The sequence below is a fragment of the Pseudophryne corroboree genome, chromosome 5 (genome assembly GCF_028390025.1).
Source record: "Pseudophryne corroboree isolate aPseCor3 chromosome 5, aPseCor3.hap2, whole genome shotgun sequence".
In the NCBI taxonomy this organism is placed as follows: domain Eukaryota; kingdom Metazoa; phylum Chordata; class Amphibia; order Anura; family Myobatrachidae; genus Pseudophryne; species Pseudophryne corroboree.
The window spans coordinates 43,338,789-43,361,284 of NC_086448.1; the positions used below are offsets into that span (position 1 = coordinate 43,338,789).

General features: G+C 43.7%; 2 pseudogenes; one reads left to right on the forward strand and one right to left on the reverse strand.

The window, feature by feature from the left end:
* The first annotated feature begins 6,006 nt into the window (after positions 1–6,006).
* Positions 6,007–6,125, forward strand: LOC134930718 (5S ribosomal RNA; annotated as a pseudogene).
* Positions 6,126–11,542: 5,417 nt separating this feature from the next.
* LOC134930280 (5S ribosomal RNA) lies at positions 11,543–11,661 on the reverse strand (annotated as a pseudogene).
* Between the last annotated feature and the right edge of the window lie 10,835 nt (positions 11,662–22,496).

A 22,496-nucleotide genomic window follows, 5' to 3' on the forward strand; every position in this document is an offset into this window, starting at 1 on the left:
CACCTCGGAACATCCTCCCTTATACGTCACCTGCAGCGCATTCATAATAAGTCAGTGACAAGTTCAAAAACTTTGGGCGACAGCGGAAGCAGTCCACTGACCAGTAAATCCCTTCCTCTTGTAACCAAGCTCGCGCAAACCACCCCACCAACTCCCTCAGTGTCAATTTCCTCCTTACCCAGGAAAGCCAATAGTCCTGCAGGCCATGTCACTGGCAAGTCTGACGAGTCCTCTCCTGCCTGGGATTCCTCCGATGCATCCTTGAGTGTAATGCCTACTGCTGCTGGCACTGCTGTTGTTGCTGCTGGGAGTCTATCGTCATCCAAGAGGGGAAGTCGGAAGACCACTTGTACTACTTCCAGTAAGCAATTGACTGTCCAACAATCCTTTGCGAGGAAGATGAAATATCACAGCAGTCATCCTGTTGCAAAGCGGATAACTGAGGCCTTGACAACTATGTTGGTGTTAGACGTGCGTCCGGTATCCGCCGTTAGTTCACAGGGAACTAGACAATTTCTTGAGGTAGTGTGTCCCCGTTACCAAATACCATCTAGGTTCCACTTCTCTAGGCAGGCGATACCGAGAATGTACACGGACGTCAGAAAAAGACTCACCAGTGTCCTAAAAAATGCAGTTGTACCCAATGTCCACTTAACCACGGACATGTGGACAAGTGGAGCAGGGCAGACTCAGGACTACATGACTGTGACAGCCCACTAGGTAGATGTATTGCCTCCCGCTGCAAGAACAGCAGCGGCGGCACCAGTAGCAGCATCTCGCAAACGCCAACTTGTTCCTAGGCAGGCTACGCTTTGTATCACCGCTTTCCAGAATAAGCACACAGCTGAAAACCTCTTACGGCAACTGAGGAAGATCATTGCAGAATGGCTTACCCCAATTGGACTCTCCTGGGGATTTGTGACATCGGACAACGCCAGCAATATTGTGCGCGCATTACATCTGGGCAAATTCCAGCACGTCCCATGTTTTGCACATACATTGAATTTGGTGGTGCAGAATTATTTAAAAAACGACAGGGGCGTGCAAGAGATGCTGTCGGTGGCCAGAAGAATTGCGGGCCACTTTCGGCGTACAGGCACCACGTACAGAAGACTGGAGCACCACCAAAAACACCTGAACCTGCCCTGCCATCATCTGAAGCAAGAGGTGGTAACGAGGTGGAATTCAACCCTCTATATGCTTCAGAGGATGGAGGAGCAGCAAAAGGCCATTCAAGCCTATACATCTGCCCACGATATAGGCAAAGGAGGTGGAATGCACCTGTCTCAAGCGCAGTGGAGAATGATTTCAACGTTGTGCAAGGTTCTGCAACCCTTTGAACTTGCCACACGTGAAGTCAGTTCAGACACTGCCAGTCTGAGTCAGGTCATTCCCCTCATCAGGCTTTTGCAGAAGAAGCTGGAGGCATTGAAGGAGGAGCTAAAACAGAGCGATTCCGCTAGGCATGTGGGACTTGTGGATGGAGCCCTTCATTCGCTTAACCTGGATTCACGTGTGGTCAATATGTTGAAATTAGAGCACTACATTTTGGCCACCGTGCTCGATCCTAGATTTAAAACCTACGTTGGATCTCTCTTTCCGGCAGACACAAGTCTGCAGAGGTTCAAAGAACTGCTGGTGAGAAAATTGTCAAGTCAAGCGGAACGCGACCCGTCAACATCTCCTCCTTCACATTCTCCCGCAACTCGGGGTACGAGGAAAAGGCTACGAATTCCGAGCCCACCCGCTGGCGGTGATGCAGGGCAGTCTGGAGCGACTGCTGATGCTGACATCTGGTCCGGACTGAAGGACCTGCCAACGATTACTGACATGTCGTCTACTGTCACTGCATATGATTCTCTCACCATTGAAAGAATGGTGGAGGATTATATGAGTGACCGCATCCAAGTAGGCACGTCAGACAGTCCGTACGTATACTGGCAGGAAAAAGAGGCAATTTGGAGGCCCTTGCAGAAACTGGCTTTATTCTACCTAAGTTGCCCTCCCTCCAGTGTGTACTCCGAAAGAGTGTTTAGTGCCGGCGCTCACCTTGTCAGCAATCGGCGTACAAGGTTACTTCCAGAAAATGTGGAGAAGATGATGTTCATTAAAATCAATTATAATCAATTCCTCCATGGAGACATTCACCAGCAGCAATTGCCTCCAGAAAGTACACGGGGATCTGAGATGGTGGATTCCAGTGGGGACGAATTAATAATCTGTGAGGAGGGGGATGTACACAGTGAAAGGGGTGATGAATCGGACGATGATGATGAGGTGGACATCTTGCCTCTGTAGAGCCAGTTTGTGCAAGGAGAGATTGCTTCTTTTTTGGTGGGGGCCCAAACCAACCAGTCATTTCAGTCACAGTCGTGTGGCAGACCCTGTCGCTGAAATGATGGGTTGGTTAAAGTGTGCATGTCCTGTTTATACAACATAAGGGTGGGTGGGAGGGCCCAAGGACAATTCCATCTTGCACCTCTTTTTTCTTTCATTTTTCTTTGCGTCATGTGCTGTTTGGGGAGTATTTTTTGGAAAGGCCTTCCTGCCCGACACTGCAGTGCCACTCCTAGATGGGCCAGGTGTTTGTGTCGGCCACTAGGGTCGCTTAGCTTAGTCGTCACACAGCTACCTCATTGCGACTCTTTTTTTATTTGCGTCATGTGCTGTTTGGGGAGTATTTTTTGGAAGGGCCATCCTGCCTGACACTGCAGTGCCACTCCTAGATGGGCCAGGTGTTTGTGTCGGCCACTAGGGTCGCTTAGCTTACTCACACAGCTACCTCATAGCGCCTCTTTTTTTCTTTGTGTCATGTGCTGTTTGGGGAGTATTTTTTGGAAGGGCCATCCTGCCTGACACTGCAGTGCCACTCCTAGATGGGCCAGGTGTTTGTGTCGGCCAATTGTGTCGCTTAGCTTAGCCATCCAGCGACCTCGGTGCAAATTTTAGGACTAAAAATAATATTGTCAGGTGTGAGGTGTTCAGAATAGACTGGAAATGAGTGTAAATTATGGTTATTGAGGTTAATAATACTATGGGATCAAAATGACCCCCAAATTCAATGATTTAAGCTGTTTTTTAGGGTTTTTTGAAAAAAACACCCGAATCCAAAACACACCCGAATCCGACAAAAAAATTCGGTGAGGTTTTGCCAAAACGCGTTCGAACCCAAAACACGGCCGTGGAACCGAACCCAAAACCAAAACACAAAACCCGAAAAATTTCCGGTGCACATCACTAGTATTTTTCTGTGGACGTGATTTATTAACGGTAAACAAGACTTTAAAGCACATTAAACAGCACATGTAGAGTTTCAGATAATTAGCAGTAACCAGCACTCACGTTATTTTCAATGCAGGCTATAATTATAATGGATTTGAATTAATCCTTAAATTATTTTGTGTACCTGAACGAACATTCACTGGCGTAATATGCATTTATGCTTGTTGAAGCTGAGATAATAATTTCCCTCCTAATCAGTTCTTTACAACAGGAGCTCTCTCCAGGAGCACCTATAGTTCAACAGTATTCATGGTAATTAATTGTGTGGATCAGGCTACTTCTTAGACAAGACTGTATTAGCATTATAAAGTGTTTTACTTGGATTTTAGATTATCTCCCAAAAGGGGAAGTATCGGATTTGAAAATCTCGATAATCAAATTACATTTAACCTGGTGATGTGAATTGTAAATTATTCTTTCTTGAATATACAGTAATACAGGGATATTTTGTTGTTTGTTTTTTCTACGGAGGAAGCCAAGTGGTTAGTTACATTTGAATGTGATTTTTTAAATAAAACTGATGCAAAAAGTTTGAGTTACTGTATTATAATGCTATAGAGTCATTGAGGATCTATAAGTAGAGGACTTAAAGCTGCACTACAATCTACTAACAGATTTTAATGAGCCATCCCTCCCTCCAAGACGGAGTTCCAAATGATGTTTTTCCATGCGCTCCGTAATTCCATTTATGATCCCTTCCAAAAACTGGGTGCAATAAGAGAACAGCAAAAAAACTAGGGTCATATTTATCATGAAAAAATTGTGAAATGAGAATTTTTAGTTTTCAATTCCCACCTTTAAATTTCACATTTGTTTCGCTATACATCGTGCCTGTCCAATAAAAAATATCAGTTTTTAAAAACTACTGTTTTTGTGAATCAGTTTATTTAAAAAAAAGTTATATTCCCCCCCTGTAGCTGAGGTGTTCATAACGACTTCCTCACACTGTGCATGCGCATGTGATGGCACTGATTGCCGGGGGCTGCCCGGCTGCAGTAGGGAGCACTGTAGACCTGGTCACACTGCCCCACCCCCCATCCAGCCAGCACTGATTACTGGGGCTGCAATTCAATTGCAATCGCTGCCTCCCCTCCCTCCCCCAAGCTTGTGAAGAGATTCGGGGGCTTTTTGAATGGATAACAAACAATTTCACTTTCAAACTCTGAAAATAAAGCATTTTAAAAATCTGATGAATGTCCCAACTTCTACATCACCATATTAACATCAGGTGGAAGAAATAGATTAGTCAGAATTCCTCACTGGTGTGAGGATGGATGTCTTCTAGAACCTGCAGAATACTGTATGAGTGTGCTATATAATAAATAATAATAATAATAATAATAATAATACTTTAGTGGTAAATAGTATATTTTTTAAATCCAAATTCCTTTTCAAGTTGTTTGTCCCACAGTATTATTAACTTACCATGACCTAGTTGTCCTGATTATGGAGGACTGCTGGTATCCTCCAACATCATGCTAGTCAATTCATCCTGTTTAGTGCTATCTGGACAGGATACGGAGATTCCAGTGGTTTGTTAAACTTTCCTGTTCTTAATTTATATAAAATGTTTAAAAAAAACAGTTTAGCACTAATTCATTATGTAACCATTGTTGTTATTATTATAATATTTTCTTAAATTACAACAATACTGTAGGTGTTTTTGTAAAATATAACCATATAATGGTTATCCCAGTCCTCAAACCCCCGGCACCTCTTTGCCACTGTTATCTCACTCCTCTGCACACCCCTGCCTTAACCCCCCTCTTCACTCTCTGCTATTGACTTTGCCACCTACTTTACATCCAAAATTGACTCCATACGACAGGACAACCCATCCCACCAGAACCTGAGCAACCTCCCTCCTCCATTCCCTGACTCCCTCTCCTTCCCTCCTACTGACTCTGACATCCCTCTTCCCTTTATCCGGTGAGCAAGTCAATCCCGGAAGTGAACAAGTCCGACTTGCGGGCGAAATGTGTTTGCCTCTGTCTGACCGCTGCCCCTGCTTTGATAGGAACCAATGGGATTCCCAGCCATGTGCCGCTCCAGCCGCTGCTGCTGTCCGCTCAGATGGTGAAGTCTTCTGGACACTCTGAGTATACTTTTTCACAGCAGCTGTTCATGTACCTACTGTATGTGTGTATGCATTTTCAGCATCAGGGATCCACTGTGCAGATTCACTATACGCTGACTGCACAAATTGTCTGTGTGTACCCAGTACCATCAGCATTTACATACCTATTTCATTTCATTCTTTTCATTTTTTTGCCTTGGTTTCATCTTTACACAGTGTTAATGCTAACAAGCTTAATCTGCTGGGGATCTATGGTATATTGGTATGCAGATTACAGTAATGCATGTATATAACCTGGGAACTGATTTGGTGATACAGCAACCTTTTGGAGCCTTATTTGTATTCGGTCTGCATATGGTGTTATAATATTACCAATATCAGAGGCATTCAGACTGTTTGATAGCAGTCTTTCTCCACTAAATTGTCATATTAGGGTCAATGTGTCTTTCAAATTACTGTAGACCAATTCTGCACTCCCCCAAACAAACTCTCGGTCCAGAGTAATATCATTGTCCGCAATGCCATCATATTTATTTATCGCTGCCTAACACTTGCAGCAGATCCACCTGTTGTTCCTTCTTACTTTCACTTTTACACCTCCTTGATCATCAGTGATCCAGGAGTGGTTGCCGCACCTTTATTTATTTTTCTACTAACATACCACATTGTTGATGCCTGATACCATCCGATCTCGGATGCTAAGCATTGTTGGGCTTGGTTAGTACTTGGATGGGAGACCACCTTGGAATACCAAGTTTAGTAGAGCAACATATGGAAAATAAACTCCTTGCCTAACACTGAAATCAGAATCGCCATTTATGTTTCTTCTATCTGTGGGACACATTCTAAATATTGCATCACATTCAACAGGTACCAGAGCAGCAGATCATGATATCCCTCAAGTACCCTTTTATTGACCAATAGGTCTATTTATCCATTAGCAGGCTGCAGCGGCCAGGGTCCCTAACCAGTTCAATTATTGAACCTATCAATCCTAAATATGATTTTGTTGGGGACCCAATGATAATATTTAAACAATGATTGATCTCAACATAAACTTTGTTTTTTCTGTGATTATTATTATTGTGCATTTTTGACATTTCTGAACTTCATTGTTTTGTACTGATTAAGGATTCTATCCATTTGAATACATTAAATCAAATTCACATCTTTACTTATCTAACCCATCAGGTTGTGCTCCCAACAGACTCATGGTTAACTTGACAGTTCAATCACGTGTATGGGATCACATCTATTAGCATTTTTTGTATACTAGAGATCAATTTGTCTGGTTGGATATACTTATCCATTTTTAACAGATTTAATACAATTATAATTTTATCTTCTTATCTATGATTCTTTTTGACCAATTCTAAGAGTGCACCCACACAACAGTCTTCTTTTTCTCTAATTTTGACAGGTACAAACATTGACTCTGGGTGCACCACCAACTTGACTATATCAGAAGACTTTTTCTCCCTAATTGTCTATTTTGTTTTTTGTAGTTTATTATTGTCTTACTTAACCAGTGCGGGATCACCCATGTATTTGAGAGCAAGTTTAATGCTCTTATCTGTTCCTCAACCCCCTCCACCTCCACACTTGACCCTATCTCCTACCGCTACCTCTCTACTTGTGCATATTCCCATCTTGCCCATCTCCTCAATCTCTCCCTCTCCCCAGGCACTGTCCCTTCTGCCTTCAAGCATGCTCTTGTCTCCCCTATTCTTAAAAAAACTAACCTTGATCCAACCACTCTCTCCAACTACCAACTCATCTCTCTTCTTCCTTTTGCCTCCAAACTCCTTCAGCATATAGTCTACAACCACTTTACTGTCTTTCTTTCCTCCAACTCACTGCTTTACCCATTCCAGTCAGATTTCAGTCCTCTCCACTCCACGAAACTGCCCTCACAAAAATCTACAATGACCTCCTTGCTGCTAAATCCAAGAGCCACTACTCTTTTCGTATTCATCTTGAACTCTCTGCTGTCTTTGACACTGTGGACCACCCTCTCCTCCTGCAAATCCTTTACCCCCTTGGTCTGTGTGATACAGCCCGTTCCTGGCTGTCCTCCTACCTTTCTGACCATTCCTTCTCTGTCTCCTCTCATGACTCAAACTCCCCCCGAACCACACTTCTTCAACCAGTAGGTGTCCCCCAAGGTTCTGTTTTGGGGCCTCTTCTTTTCTTTCTCTACATATCCTCTTTAGGTGAGCTAATTAGCACTTTTGACATACAATATCATCTCTATGCAGATTATACTCAAATCTTTCTTTCCACCCCTGACCTTTTCCCAACTCTCTTCACTAGTATCTCCAGCTATCTCCTCCTGGATGTCCCAGCACTTTTTTAAACTCAACATGTTTAAGACTGAGCTGATCATCTTCCCTCCCTCCCATATAACCTTACCTCCCACAAGTGCATTATCTATTGATGGCACTACTATCTCCTCTAGTCCCCAAGTGCAATGTCTTGGAGTAATCTTTGACTCCTCCCTCTCCTTCAAACCACACATTCAGTACCTCTCACAAACCTTCTGTTTCCATCTCAAATATTTTTCCCAAATCAGACCCTTTCTCACCCAGGATGCTACTAAGACACACATCCACATTGGACTTCTGTAATCTCCTTTCTGGCCTCCCTGACATATGCCTCTCTCCACTTCAATCTATCCGCAATGCTGCTGCCCATCTTATCTTCCTCACCAAATGTACTACATCCAACTCCCCTCTCTTACAAGCCCTTCACTGGCTCCCCTTCCCATTCAGAATCCAATTCAAGCTTCTCACACTCATCTTTAAAGACCTCTCCCACTCTTCTCCCTCTTACATCTCTGACCTCATCTATCTCTATTCTTTTACCCGTCCTTTTTCCTCTGCTAATGCACACCACCTCTCCTCCCAAAAAATTATCTCTTCCACTTCTACCTACAGGATTTTGATTGTGCTGCTCCCTATCTCTGGAACTCCCTATGTCTCCCAATTGGAATCTCCACCTCTCTACTAAACTTCAAGTGGGCTCTCAAAACATACTTCTTTACCAAACCCAGCCTACTGTCCTCCTAACCCTCTTGTCCATGCTTATGGTCTACCCCATCTGTGTTACCCTGGTCTATCAGCCCATCACCTTTTACATTGTAAGCTCACAAGAGCAGGGCCTTCTCCCCTCATGTGTTTTTCCATCTCTTACTTACAATATGTTATACTCAATACTCCCTTGTTTTCTGTATATGCCTTGTATTTGTCCTATATTGTTTCAAACTGTATATATAAATAAAAGATAATATAATAATAATAATAATAATAATAATAACACTGTCAAAAAATCACTATGATGCTTTTTGATCCGTTTTGCACATATAGATCACTGTGGATCCCGTTAATATACAGTGTGCATTCACTTATAACCTATTTGTTTTTTAACTAAACTGTATGCTTCTTGTACTGAGAACTCTTCCTTCTCTTTCTCCAAGTACGTACTGCTCTAGTATATATTGTCCAGTACTACATATTGATCCATGTACTGTACAATTTGTAAAGTACTGCATACCTGGATGCACTGTTAATACACTTATATATGCATACAAGCAGGGGCAGACTGGTGTCTGAAATTGCCCTGGTATTCTACTGCATGCACACCTGCACATGACAAGGGGAGAAGCCATGCCTCTTCAGGGTGTAGCCTAGTGGCACCCCCCATCTTTCTGTATGTCAAGTGGCCGAGCGAGTACCATGGGCAGAGCTCTTGGCCAGGCCCTGTCTCTGAGAACCGAGCAGCTGAGCAGACCCCTGGAAGGTAAAACTAATCAGCCAGCCCCTGGCTCTCTGTCTGCCATTCAGCTGAGCAGAGCTGCTCAGTCAGGCTGTTATGCTGGACCAGCCTATCAGGTCATCAGCCCTTCAAACACTATGTTTTTGTCATATGACTCATGAAATGGATTGTATAGAATAATTGTCAGCAAAGGTAAAACCAGGGTCGGATTCAACAGGGGCAGTCTTCCCGATGCCTCTACACATTATGTGCCCCACATAGGGCTAGGTGCAGTGGAGGAGTCCACTCTGGTGGCTCAGCTGTTCATTAACGGCAGCCACCATGGAGCGCCTCCATCTAGAGTCACTCTCGCAGAACAGGGATGTAACGTTCTGTGACACAGTGATCCTGAGCAGGCAATGTCTGTGTGTTGGTGGTGCGGCACACTGTCCGTGTAAGCTGCAGTGTCCAGGTAAGATGTGTGTGTGTGTGTGTATGCCCAGGGGTGCCTCAGGATATGCTATCACTCTGACTAGTGGGGGACCCCACAACTTCATTGTCCCAGGCCCACACCAGCCTTTATCCCACCCTGGATAAAATACACATTTATAGGAGTAGACCTTCATACTACTACTATATACCTGTTTTGTTTCAAATTTTGCCACTGCTGTAAAATATAATAGATTTACGAAGTCTATGACCTATAAAACAGTATTTTGTCTGTGGTCTCGTACTGTACATTTGTGTGGTCAAGAAACTCCTCTATAACATCATCTATAATTATAGTTTTACAGTTGGGTGTCCATGGTTTGTTAGAGGAAGAAAATGTCAGGCATAAATTCAGTTCTCTAAAAATGAATTCATAAATAATATACCAATTAAAGTTTAGCAGCGCAAAACTGCCAAGTTGGTTGCATAGGAATTTTAGCAGCTAGAACCAGAGGACTACACATATTCACTTGTACTACCATACTTTTTATAATACCAAACACAGCTGCCAAAATAACTTTCATCACTTTTAATTCTTTTTCAACTGAACCATGAAATACAGCAGTGTTCTCAAACATTGTGTGTGTATTATGTTAATTTCCACTTCTGCTAACATGCTGCAGAATCTAATCTTTAAATGGTCTTGATATTCTCCCAATGAACTGTAATTTGGATGTCATTCCAAAAACACATGCAGTTTCTGTTGACTATAGTTAATTAAATTTATAATCTGAAATAGTTCTTTGTTCTTAGAGTAGAAAAAGCATTTATTATATTTCGCAAAATATCAATTTTCACAGTGACTACGTTTAAAACTGTAACCCACGTAAGGTGATACGACTACTGAGCAAGATATCTCTTAAAGTTACAGTACAGCTTCAGGGTCTCCAGTGCCTTTTTATTTAATTATTACATTTTAAGTTGTGCGCAGACCCCCATGTTTTTATTTTATAGTACTCTAGTTAAGTTATACTGCACGGTTAAGTCACGTTATTATGACTCCTACATTTGACGTTGGCAGCACGTAGCCCATGAAGTACGTCACATGTTGTGCTCTGGCATGGTGGGTATATAAGGTGTGCCATAGGCCATCTGCACACATATCACTCGTTGCTGTCATTGGTAAAAGGGGCGATTTATCTGAGTTTCAAAAAGGGATGATTATCGGCTTTAGGGCCAAGGGTGGCGGTATTTCTGAAAAAGCGCAATTTGTGAACTACTCGCGTGCTGCTGTGGTGAAGGTGTATCGTGACTGGACAAATGGAACCAATGCGAATAACCAAAGTGGAAACTGCCGAGCACCACGTGCCATTGGTGTGAGAGGTGAACGTCAGCTACAAAGGTGCGTGAGGGCCGACAGTAGAGCAGCTCACCATCAATATGTACCTGTGCCAACCTACCAGCATCTTATTGAGTCACTATCTGCAACAGTCTGGAGAAAAAAGAGACTCTTTTGTGGGCGCACTCTTTACTTTTAAATAATGTAATGTATGAAATATTAAAGATAAATATAAATATAAAATGTAACTTTTATTAGTATCATGTAATAAAAGATAGTGGTCAATAAGGTAACAATCAGATGATGTAATGAAGTAACTAGCAAATAAATGCTGATAATTGATAACACGAAAAAATTGAGATAAACTAAATAATAATTCAATTAATAACAATTAAATGCTGATAATAGCATAATAAGTTCCGGCTGCCAAAAATACAATAAGAGTGCTTTAAGAAGTTAACATAAATCGTTCTGGAGACAAATGAGCTTCCAATATGTGTTGGCCCCGTATTCATCCAAATTGAAACAGTTGTAAGGCTGAAATGTAGGAGACTGAAGATTGTAGTTTTGCCATTTTTAATAAGAGAAAAAGCAGTAAGAGATAAGATAGCAAGGTGAATCTGCTGTCAGTGTTAGACTCTGAGCATGATGGACCAATATGAGCTCTACTACTCTGGGTCTTCCTCAAGGGTCGCCCACTGGAGTACTGACCCAGCCCAACACTGATTAGCTTCCAAGATCAGACTGCTTTGGGCGTTTCCAGTGTGGTATGGTAGTAGAGAGATACGAACGATAGCGGAAACTCTGGAATCACTGATGAGAGTTCACGAAATTTATAGTGTGAAGAAAAAGATGGATCTGCTGCCAATGTTAGACAGGGGTGAACCCTGAATCAGTGGTGAGAGTCCACGAAAATAGATAGATAGGAATAAGAAAGAAATGGGGATCAAATAGACGTGCCAAAAGAGGCCCTTACTGACAATTAAAAAATTAATTCACAATGAACATTTCTAAATAACTAATACCAGTAAATGGCATATAGTGGAGATAAGCAGGCACCTGTGCTGACTATAGATAAACCAGATGGATTATGGTCAGATTCTTCACAACAGTGATAGAGATAACAGAGTATCAAAAACTGTAATGTAACAGAGATGTTTCTAGTGCCAGATACAGACAAGTCTCAATAATTGAGCCCAAGGAAAGAAGAGATAACAGTGCAACTGATACTCAGTCTGTGAGTACTTATAGTCAGTATGCAGGAATATATTGCAAGTTTAAACACAGTCAAATTGTGGATAGACAATGCTAGGGAAAATTAGATAAACATATAAACTGATGCTACCCACAACTTATTTCCTCGAAAATAATAATTAATTATATCGGGGTTTCACAGGGGAGAAAAAACACATGAAAAGGGATTGAAATTGCAATGCTGGGGGTGAGTCACTATCTGCCCATCTAACTGCTGTCCATGCAGCACACGACGGTTACTCTCTGGCTATTAGTTGGTGGTCATAATAATGTGACTCATCCGTGTATATCAGCAATAGATTGGAATGTATTGTTTTATTAATTAGGTAGCAATTCAATAGATTCTTATTGGCCAATCTAGATACAATTAGTAGCTATTAGGCAAGCTTATAAATTAATGAATGCACTGTATGTATCAGTATAGTGCGTTAGATACATAACAGATACTGTATGTACATTTTTGAGTTTAGCCCAATAGAGAGTGAAGGATGGAAAAACAGAAGTTAAAGTGAGGAGAGTGTTATACGGAAGATAGACAGTCATTAGGTCTACACCATAGGGTCAACAGTCAAGAGGTAGATAGAGTCAAAAGGTCAACAAGACAAAAGCTCAACAGTCAAATGCTGACAGGGTCAAAGGGTCAATAGGGTCAAATACTGACAGTGAAAAGGTCGACACAAAAAAATGGGGTGTTATTTTGTGTTTTTAATTTTTTTTTACACGTATTTGTTGAAATCTCTTGTGCTTGTTTCACTTGCCGCAAGGTTACTAATGGTAATAGTTTGTGCAATGGATAGTAAATTTGTTGAAATGCGTACCCTCATGGGCTCGCTACGCTCACCGCACTTCGGGCTCGGTGGCCCACTTTGGTCGCCTCAAGGTTACTAAAGGCAATAGTTTGTGACATGGATAGTAAATTCAGCAAAAGTTGTAAAAATGTGAAAAAAACCTTAAAAAAATATGTGTGCACCATATGACAACCTTTTGACTGTGTCGACCTTTTGACCATGTTTACTTTTTTTGGCAGTGTCAACCTTTTGACTGTCTATCAACCTCCTCCCAGTGAGGAAGAAGGGCTCTAAATGTTAAAGTAAAGTGGTGGAAATATGAGAAATTAACTAAGAATAATAAACTGCTGTACACCGGAATTACAAAAAACAATTGTAAAATCTGCTATAACCTACGGTAGCTAATTGGCAAGATTTGTAGATACTGTAAATCCCCATTTCCTCTTTCATCTATACTGGAAATGTATTTCACCACAATGCTAGTTAGTACAGTTGGCTCTTTTTTTATTGTTTATTTATGTTTTCTAAGCATACAAAGTAACAGTAGTCATAATACTATATACAGTACATTATTAAACTGTGATTTAAAACTCGCATATAACGCCTACAGTGGGTATACGCAACTGTATAACACAACAGTTGCCATCCACTGTGTCTGTTATGGTATCCGGTCTCTAGGTCGATCACACTTACGTCGACAGTGTCTAGGTTGACCACTACTGGTCGACATGATTTCTAGGTCGACATGGAAACTAGGACGACATGTACTAGGTGACATGACAAAAGGTCGACATGAGTTTTTTTTATACTTTACGATCCACGTAGCATTGTGAGTGAAGCGAGCCATGCGAGGGGACACGGTGCCCTAATTGGGGTTCCCGGTCACTCTACAAAGAAAATTACCGCAAAAGAAATTTAAAAACTCATGTCAACCTTTTGTTATGTCTACTTTGTACATGTCGACCTAATGTTTGTCTTGACCTATTTCAGGTGTCGATGTCGTTACTGTTGACCAATAGTGGTCAACCTAAGTTTGGTCGACTCTATGATCCACTCCCGTCTGTTATGAGCACCTGCTAAACTCCAATAGTCACTTACAGATGTTTCCTCATACATCTTATCTCAATATGCCAAGCAGCATGTCTGGCGGGAGTCAGACGGCAGCTCCCTAGCAATGTCAGCCATCTTTTTTTGCCGAAATGCATCACTATGCAGATAGGATGGACAAGCAACTTCTGCTAATTAAATTATATGTGCATGCCTCTATCTTGTGTGTGACGGTGGCTGTATTTGCATATGAAATGCTATTAAACAGTGATTTCCAGAAAAACACTGTAATGTAGCATTTCGTATGCAGATACAGCCGCAGTCACAACCAGAATATAGGCATGCCGCATATCATTTTAATCAGTGGAAGCTGCTTGTGCGTCCTATTTACATTCAATGAGATTTAGACGCATTTAAATAGAAAAAAGTTGCACATAAAGATGCTCTGTGCTTCTAGAAGGGCTGTTTAACGTGACTGCAACAAATATGTAGGAGGACACATGTGTACATCCATTTAATTATCCTATAAACTCATAATAATATCAACAGAAATATTAAAACATTTAGGCTGCTGTCAGTGATACGCTTGATGTACTTTTCATTGAGTTGGGTGATGATGACAGCAATGTAATATTAAAACTTATAAGTAAGCTTTTCAAATAGTAATCTTACTAAACACAGTTTCTGCAGACAACCAGTGCATGCTCATAATATAGTATTGAAGAGGTTTCCGGTGTGGGGCCTGGGACTGATCAAATAGGCAGAGTCCTGCCCTTCACACACACACACACACACACACACACACACACACACACACACACACACACACACACACACACACACCATGGAGCCGGTTCACTGGGGCACGATGCAGACAGTGCACGTGTAGACTGGAGCTAGAAGGAGCTTTGATGAAGGTGGTACAGGTTGAGTATCCCATATCCAAAATGCTTGGGACCAGAAGTATTTTGGATATTGTATTTTTCGGTATTTTGGAATAATTGCATACCATAATGAGATATCATAGCGATGGGACCTAAGTCTAAGCACAGAATACATTTATGTTTCATATACACCTTATACACACAGCCTGAAGGTATGTTAGCCAATATTTTTAATAACTTTGTGCATTAAATAAAGTTTGTGTACATACACACAATTCATTTATGTTTCATATACACCTTATACACACAGCCTGAAGGTCATTTAATACAATATCTTCAATTATTTTGTGTATTAAACAAAGTTTGTGTACATTCAGCCATCAGAAAGCAAAGGTTTCACTATCTCAGTCTCACTCAAAAAATTCCGTATTTCGGAATATTCTGTATTTCGGAATATTTGGATATGGGATACTCAACCTGTATCATCAGCAGCCAGTACCTGCTTTCGATGGCTGCCAGAGGCTCAGCGCACTGTGTGTATGTGGCTGCAGTAACAGCTCACTGGGCTCACCCCCCCCCACACCCTCAGTCCAGAGCTGCAACTGGGTGACTACTTAACTCTGTTGCTTTTTGGCTTTATGCCCCCCCCTTCCAAGAACTGCCCCTGCCCATGGCGGCACCCTCTCTAGCAGGGCCCGGTACTGGCAATCCCCACTGATGGTGGCCCTGAGTGTTAGAGTAGAGGTATAAAAATGCACTGGGGGAGATACAGCAAGCCTTGGATTGATGTAAAGCGGCAAAATTGCCCATTTCAACCAATCAGCACAGCCTCTAGAATGATGGTTAGGTGCTAACTGGTTGCTTTGGCCAACTTCCCCACTTTATCTCTCTCCAAGGCTTGATACATCTCCCCTCCAATCTCTTTCAGAAGAGTGAAGTAAACCTCATAACAGTGTTCATCACTCTTTTCCTGTTGGGGTGCTTCACATACAGAACAGTTAGTCCCTCCTATAAGTCTATAATGTGCAATGTGAAAGGGTAAAGTCTGCAGCAATCAGCAATCAGGTAACCAGGTACAGTAGGGTTTGTCTATGTAGGGTTATGCATCACTCTTTGGTCTGCTGTAATAGCTCTGCCTGTCATCAACAGCAATTTACTGAACTGCCCTCTTGACAATAGAATTTGTTCACACTACCATCTATTGGGGGTCATTCCTACCCGATTGCTCGCTGCAGTTTGTCGCAACGCTGCGATCGGGTTGGAACTGTGCATGCGCCAGCACCGCAGTGCGCCAGCGCATGGCAGCCGTCGTTGCCTAGCAATCGCCTCTGAGGCAGAGGCGGTCGCTGGGCGGGAGGGGCCTGGACGGTGGCGTAAGGCCGACGTTTTGGGGGGCATGCCGTGGCGGCTGCGTGATGTCACATGCAGACGCTGCGGGCCGGGGAGCGACGAGTAGCTCCCGGCCAGCACGCTACTCTTAAAGTGCAAAGGCATCGCTGCTGTGCGATGCCTTTGCACTTCTGCGGTGGGGGGGGGGGCGGCACTGACATGCGGGGCGGATTAGCCCTGTGCTGGACGTCCCCCCGCATGTCAGTGTGAATGATCATCGCTGAGCTAAATTTAGCACAGCTACGATCAACTCGGAATGACCCCCATCATGACTTGTGTTTACGACTATTCCAGGTAAGCTGCAATACAAATGATGTTTCATATCCAGTTAATCTTCCAACGTATTGGTAGGGTCAAAATTACTGTACTGATACCTTTAACACTTGGACATTTTCCTCTTGTACTTCTCTTCTACTGTCTACTTCCTCTTTTCAGTTATTTCTTTACCAGCCGACTTGACTCATTCCTTCTCTCTTTCTTTCTCTCTCTCTCTCTCTCTCTCGCTCTCCAAACTTCCTCCTGGCAATGAACCTTTATGTAGTTCCCTAGCTTCTGGTCACATGCAGACAATAGAGCATGTAGTATGTGAAAATTAGTGATGTGCACCGGACATTTTTCGGGTTTTGTGTTTTGGTTTTGGATTCGGTTCTGCGGCCGTGTTTTGGATTCGGACGCGTTTTGGCAAAACCTCACCGAAAAATTTTTGTCGGATTCGGGTGTGTTTTGGATTTGGGTGTTTTTTTCAAAAACCCCTAAAAAACAGCTTAAATCATAGAATTTGGGGGTCATTTTGATCCCATAGTATTATTAACCTCAATAACCATAATTTCCACTCATTTCCAGTCTATTCTGAACACCTCACACCTCACAATATTATTTTTAGTCCTAAAGTTTGCACCGAGGTCGCTGGATGGCTAAGCTAAGCGACACAAGTGGCCGACACAAACTCCTGGCCCATCTAGGAGTGGCACTGCAGTGTCAGACAGGATGGCACTTCAAAAAAATTGTCCCCAAACAGCACATGATGCAAAGAAAAAAGAGGCGAACCAAGGTCGCTGTGTGACTAAGCTAAGCGACACAAGTGGCCGACATAAACACCTGGCCCATCTAGGAGTGGCACTGCAGTGTCAGACAGGATGGCACTTCAAAAAAATAGTTCCCAAACAGCACATGATGCAAAGAAAAAAAGAGGTGCACCAAGGTCGCTGTGTGACTAAGCTAAGCGACACAAGAGGCCGACACAAACACCTGGCCCATCTAGGAGTGGCACTGAAGTGTCAGACAGGATGGCACTTCAAAAAAATTGTCCCCAAACAGCACATGATGCAAAGAAAAATTAAAGAAAAAAAGAGGTGCAAGATGGTAAAGAAAAAAAGAGGCGCACCAAGGTCGCTGTGTGACTAAGCTAAGCGACACAAGTGGCCAACACAAACACCTGGCCCATCTAGGAGTGGCACTGCAGTGTCAGAGAGGATGGCACTTCAAAAAAATTGTCCCCAAACAGCACATTATGCAAAGAAAAAAAGAGGCGCACCAAGGTCGCTGTGTGACTAAGCTAAGCGACACAAGTGGCCGACACAAACACCTGGCCCATCTAGGAGTGGCACTGCAGTGTCAGACAGGATGGCACTTCAAAAAAATTGTCCCCAAACAGCACATGATGCAAAGAAAAAAAGAGGCGCACCAAGGTCGCTGTGTGACTAAGCTAAGCGACACAAGTGGCCGACATAAACACCTGGCCCATCTAGGAGTGGCACTGCAGTGTCAGACAGGATGGCACTTCAAAAAAATAGTTCCCAAACAGCACATGATGCAAAGAAAAAAAGAGGTGCACCAAGGTCGCTGTGTGACTAAGCTAAGCGACACAAGAGGCCGACACAAACACCTGGCCCATCTAGGAGTGGCACTGCAGTGTCAGACAGGATGGCACTTCAAAAAAATTGTCCCCAAACAGCACATGATGCAAAGAAAAAAAGAGGCGCACCAAGGTTGCTGTGTGACTAAGCTAAGCGACACAAGTGGCCAACACAAACACCTGGCCCATCTAGGAGTGGCACTGCAGTGTCAGAGAGGATGGCACTTCAAAAAAATTGTCCCCAAACAGCACATGATGCAAAGAAAAAAAGAGGCGCACCAAGGTCGCTGTGTGACTAAGCTAAGCGACACAAGTGGCCGACACAAACACCTGGCCCATCTAGGAGTGGCACTGCAGTGTTAGACAGGATGGCACTTCAAAAAAATTGTCCCCAAACAGCACATGATGCAAAGAAAAAAAGAGGTGCACCAAGGTCGCTGTGTGACTAAGCTAAGCGACACAAGTGGCCGACACAAACACCTGGCCCATCTAGGAGTTGCACTGCAGTGTCAGACAGGATGGCACTTCAAAAAAATTGTCCCCAAACAGCACATGATGCAAAGAAAAATGAAAGAAAAAAGAGGTTCAAGATGGAATTGTCCTTGGGCCCTCACACCCACCCTTATGTTGTATAAACAGGACATGCACACTTTAACAAACCCATCATTTCAGCGACAGGGTCTTCCACACGACTGTGACTGAAATGACTGGTTGGTTTGGGCCCCCACCAAAAAAGAAGCAATCAATCTCTCCTTGCACAAACTGGCTCTACAGAGGCAAGATGTCCTCCTCATCATCATCCTCCGATTCCTCACCCCTTTCACTGTGTACATCCCCCTCCTCACAGATTATTAATTCGTCCTCACTTGAATCCACCATCTCAGATCCCTGTGTACTTTCTGGAGGCAATTGCTGGTGAATGTCTCCACGGAGGAATTGATTATAATTCATTTTGATGAACATCATCTTCTCCACATTTTCTGGAAGTAACCTCGTACGCAGATTGCTGACAAGGTGAGCGGCTGCACTAAACACTCTTTCGGAGTACACACTGGAGGGAGGGCAACTTAGGTAGAATAAAGCCAGTTTGTGCAAGGGCCTCCAAATCGCCTCTTTTTCCTGCCAGTATATGTACGGACTGTCTGACGTGCCTACTTGGATGCGGTCACTCATATAATCCTCCACCATTCTTTCAATGGTGACAGAATCATATGCAGTGACAGTAGACAACATGTCAGTAATCGTTGGCAGGTCCTTCAGTCCGGACCAGATGTCAGCACTCGCTCCAGACTGCCCTGCATCACCGCCAGCGGGTGGGCTCGGAATTCTTAGCCTTTTCCTCGCACCCCCAGTTGAGGGAGAATGTGAGGGAGGAGATGTTGATGGGTCACGTTCCGCTTGACTTGACAATTTTCTCACCAGCAGGTCTTTGAACCTCTGCAGACTTGTGTCTGCCAGAAAGAGAGATCCAACGTAGGTTTTAAATCTAGGATCGAGCACGGTGGCCAAAATGTAGTGCTCTGATTTCAACAGATTGACCACCCGTGAATCCTGGTTAAGCGAATTAAGGGCTCCATCCACAAGTCCCACATGCCTAGCGGAATCGCTCTGTTTTAGCTCCTCCTTCAATGTCTCCAGCTTCTTCTGCAAAAGCCTGATGAGGGGAATGACCTGACTCAGGCTGGCAGTGTCTGAACTGACTTCACGTGTGGCAAGTTCAAAGGGTTGCAGAGCCTTGCACAACATTGAAATCATTCTCCACTGCGCTTGAGTCAGGTGCATTCCCCCTCCTTTGCCTATATCGTGGCAGGATGTATAGGCTTGAATGGCCTTTTGCTGCTCCTCCATCCTCTGAAGCATATAGAGGGTTGAATTCCACCTCGTCACCACCTCTTGCTTCAGATGATGGCAGGGCAGGTTCAGGACTGTTTGGTGGTGCTCCAGTCTTCTGTACGCTGTGGCTGAATGCCGAAAGTGGCCCGCAATTCTTCGGGCCACCGACAGCATCTCTTGCACGCCCCTGTCGTTTTTTAAATAATTCTGCACCACCAAATTCAATGTATGTGCAAAACATGGGACGTGCTGGAATTTGCCCAGATGTAATGCACGCACAATATTGCTGGCGTTGTCCGATGTCACAAATCCCCAGGAGAGTCCAATTGGGGTAAGCCATTCTGCGATGATCTTCCTCAGTTTCCGTAAATGGTTGTCAGCTGTGTGCCTCTTCTGGAAAGCAGTGATACAAAGCGTAGCCTGCCTAGGAACGAGTTGGCGTTTGCGAGATGCTGCTACTGGTGCCGCCGCTGCTGTTCTTGCTGCGGGAGGCAATACATCTACCCAGTGGGCTGTCACAGTCATATAGTCCTGAGTCTGCCCTGCTCCACTTGTCCACATGTCCGTGGTTAAGTGGACATTGGGTTCAACTGCATTTTTTAGGACACTGGTGACTCTTTTTCTGAGGTCTGTGTACATTTTCGGTATCGCCTGCCTAGAGAAATGGAACCTAGATGGTATTTGGTACCGGGCACACAGTACCTCAATCAAGTCTCTAGTTGCCTCTGAATTAACGGTGGATACCGGAACCACGTTTCTCACCGCCCAGGCTGCCAAGGCCTGAGTTATCTGCTTTGCAGCAGGATGACTGCTGTGATATTTCATCTTCCTCGCAAAGGACTGTTGGACAGTCAATTGCTTACTGGAAGTAGTACAAGTGGTCTTCCGACTTCCCCTCTGGGATGACGATCGACTCCCAGCAGCTACAACAGCAGCACCAGCAGCAGTAGGCGTTACACTCAAGGATGCATCGGAGGAATCCCAGGCAGGAGAGGACTCGTCAGACTTGCCAGTGACATGGCCTGCAGGACTATTGGTTTTCCTGGGTAAGGAGGAAATTGACACTGAGGGAGTTGGTGGTGTGGTTTGCAGGAGCTTGGTTACAAGAGGAAGGGATTTAGTGGTCAGTGGACTGCTTCCGCTGTCACCCAAAGTTTTTGAACTTGTCACTGACTTATGATGAATGCGCTGCAGGTGACGTATAAGGGAGGATGTTCCGAGGTGGTTAACGTCCTTACCCCTACTTATTACAGCTTGACAAAGGCAACACACGGCTTGACACCTGTTGTCCGCATTTGTGTTGAAATAATTCCACACCGAAGAGCTGATTTTTTTTGTATTTTGACCAGGCTTGTCAATTTCCTCCCCAGCGCCAGCAACACCCATATCCTCATCCTGGTGTACTTCAACAGTGACATCTTCAATTTGACTATCAGGAACTGGACTGCGGGTGCTCCTTCCAGCACTTGCAGGGGGCGTGCAAATGGTGGAAGGTGCAAGCTCTTCCCGTCCAGTGTTGGGAAGGTCAGGCATCGCAACCGACACAATTGGACTCTCCTTGGGGATTTGTGATTGCAAAGAACGCACAGTTCTTTGCTGTGCTTTTGCCAGCTTAAGTCTTTTCATTTTTCTAGCGAGAGGATGAGTGCTTCCATCCTCATGTGAATCTGAACCACTAGCCATGAACATATGCCAGGGCCTCAGCCGTTCCTTGCCACTCCGTGTCGTAAATGGCATATAGGCAAGTTTACGCATCTCATCAGATGCTTTCAATTTTGATTTTTGGTTATTTTTTCTGAACTTTTGTTTTTTGGATTTTACATGCTCTCTACTATGACATTAGGCATCGGCCTTGGCAGACGACGTTGATGGCATTTCATCGTCTCGGCCATGACTAGTGACAGCAGCTTCAGCATGAGGTGGAAGTGGATCTTGATCTTTCCCTATTTTAACCTCCACATTTTTGTTCTCCATTTTTAATGTGTGGAATTATATGCCAGTATCAATAGCAATGGCCTACTACTATATATACTGCGCACAACTGAAATGCACCACAGGTATGGATGGACAGTATACTTGATGACACAGAGGTAGGTAGAGCAGTGGCCTTCCGTACCGTACTGCTATATATACTGGTGGTCACTGTCAGCAAACTGCAAAACTAAAATGCACCACAGGTATAGAATGTAGATGGATAGTATACTTAATGACGACACGGAGGTAGGTACAGCAGTGGCCTTCTGTACCACACTGCTATATATAGTATACTGGTGGTCACTGTGTCAGCAAACTGCAAAACTAAAATGCACCACAGATATAGAATGTAGATGGATAGTATACTTAATGACGACACAGAGGTAGGTACAGCAGTGGCCTTCCGTACCGTACTGCTATATATAGTATACTGGTGGTCACTGTGTCAGCAAACTGCAAAACTAAAATGCACCACAGGTATAGAATGTAGATGGATAGTATACTTAAGGACAACACAGAGGTAGGTACAGCAGTGGCCTTCCGTACCGTACTGCTATATATAGTATACTGGTGGTCACTGTGTCAGCAAACT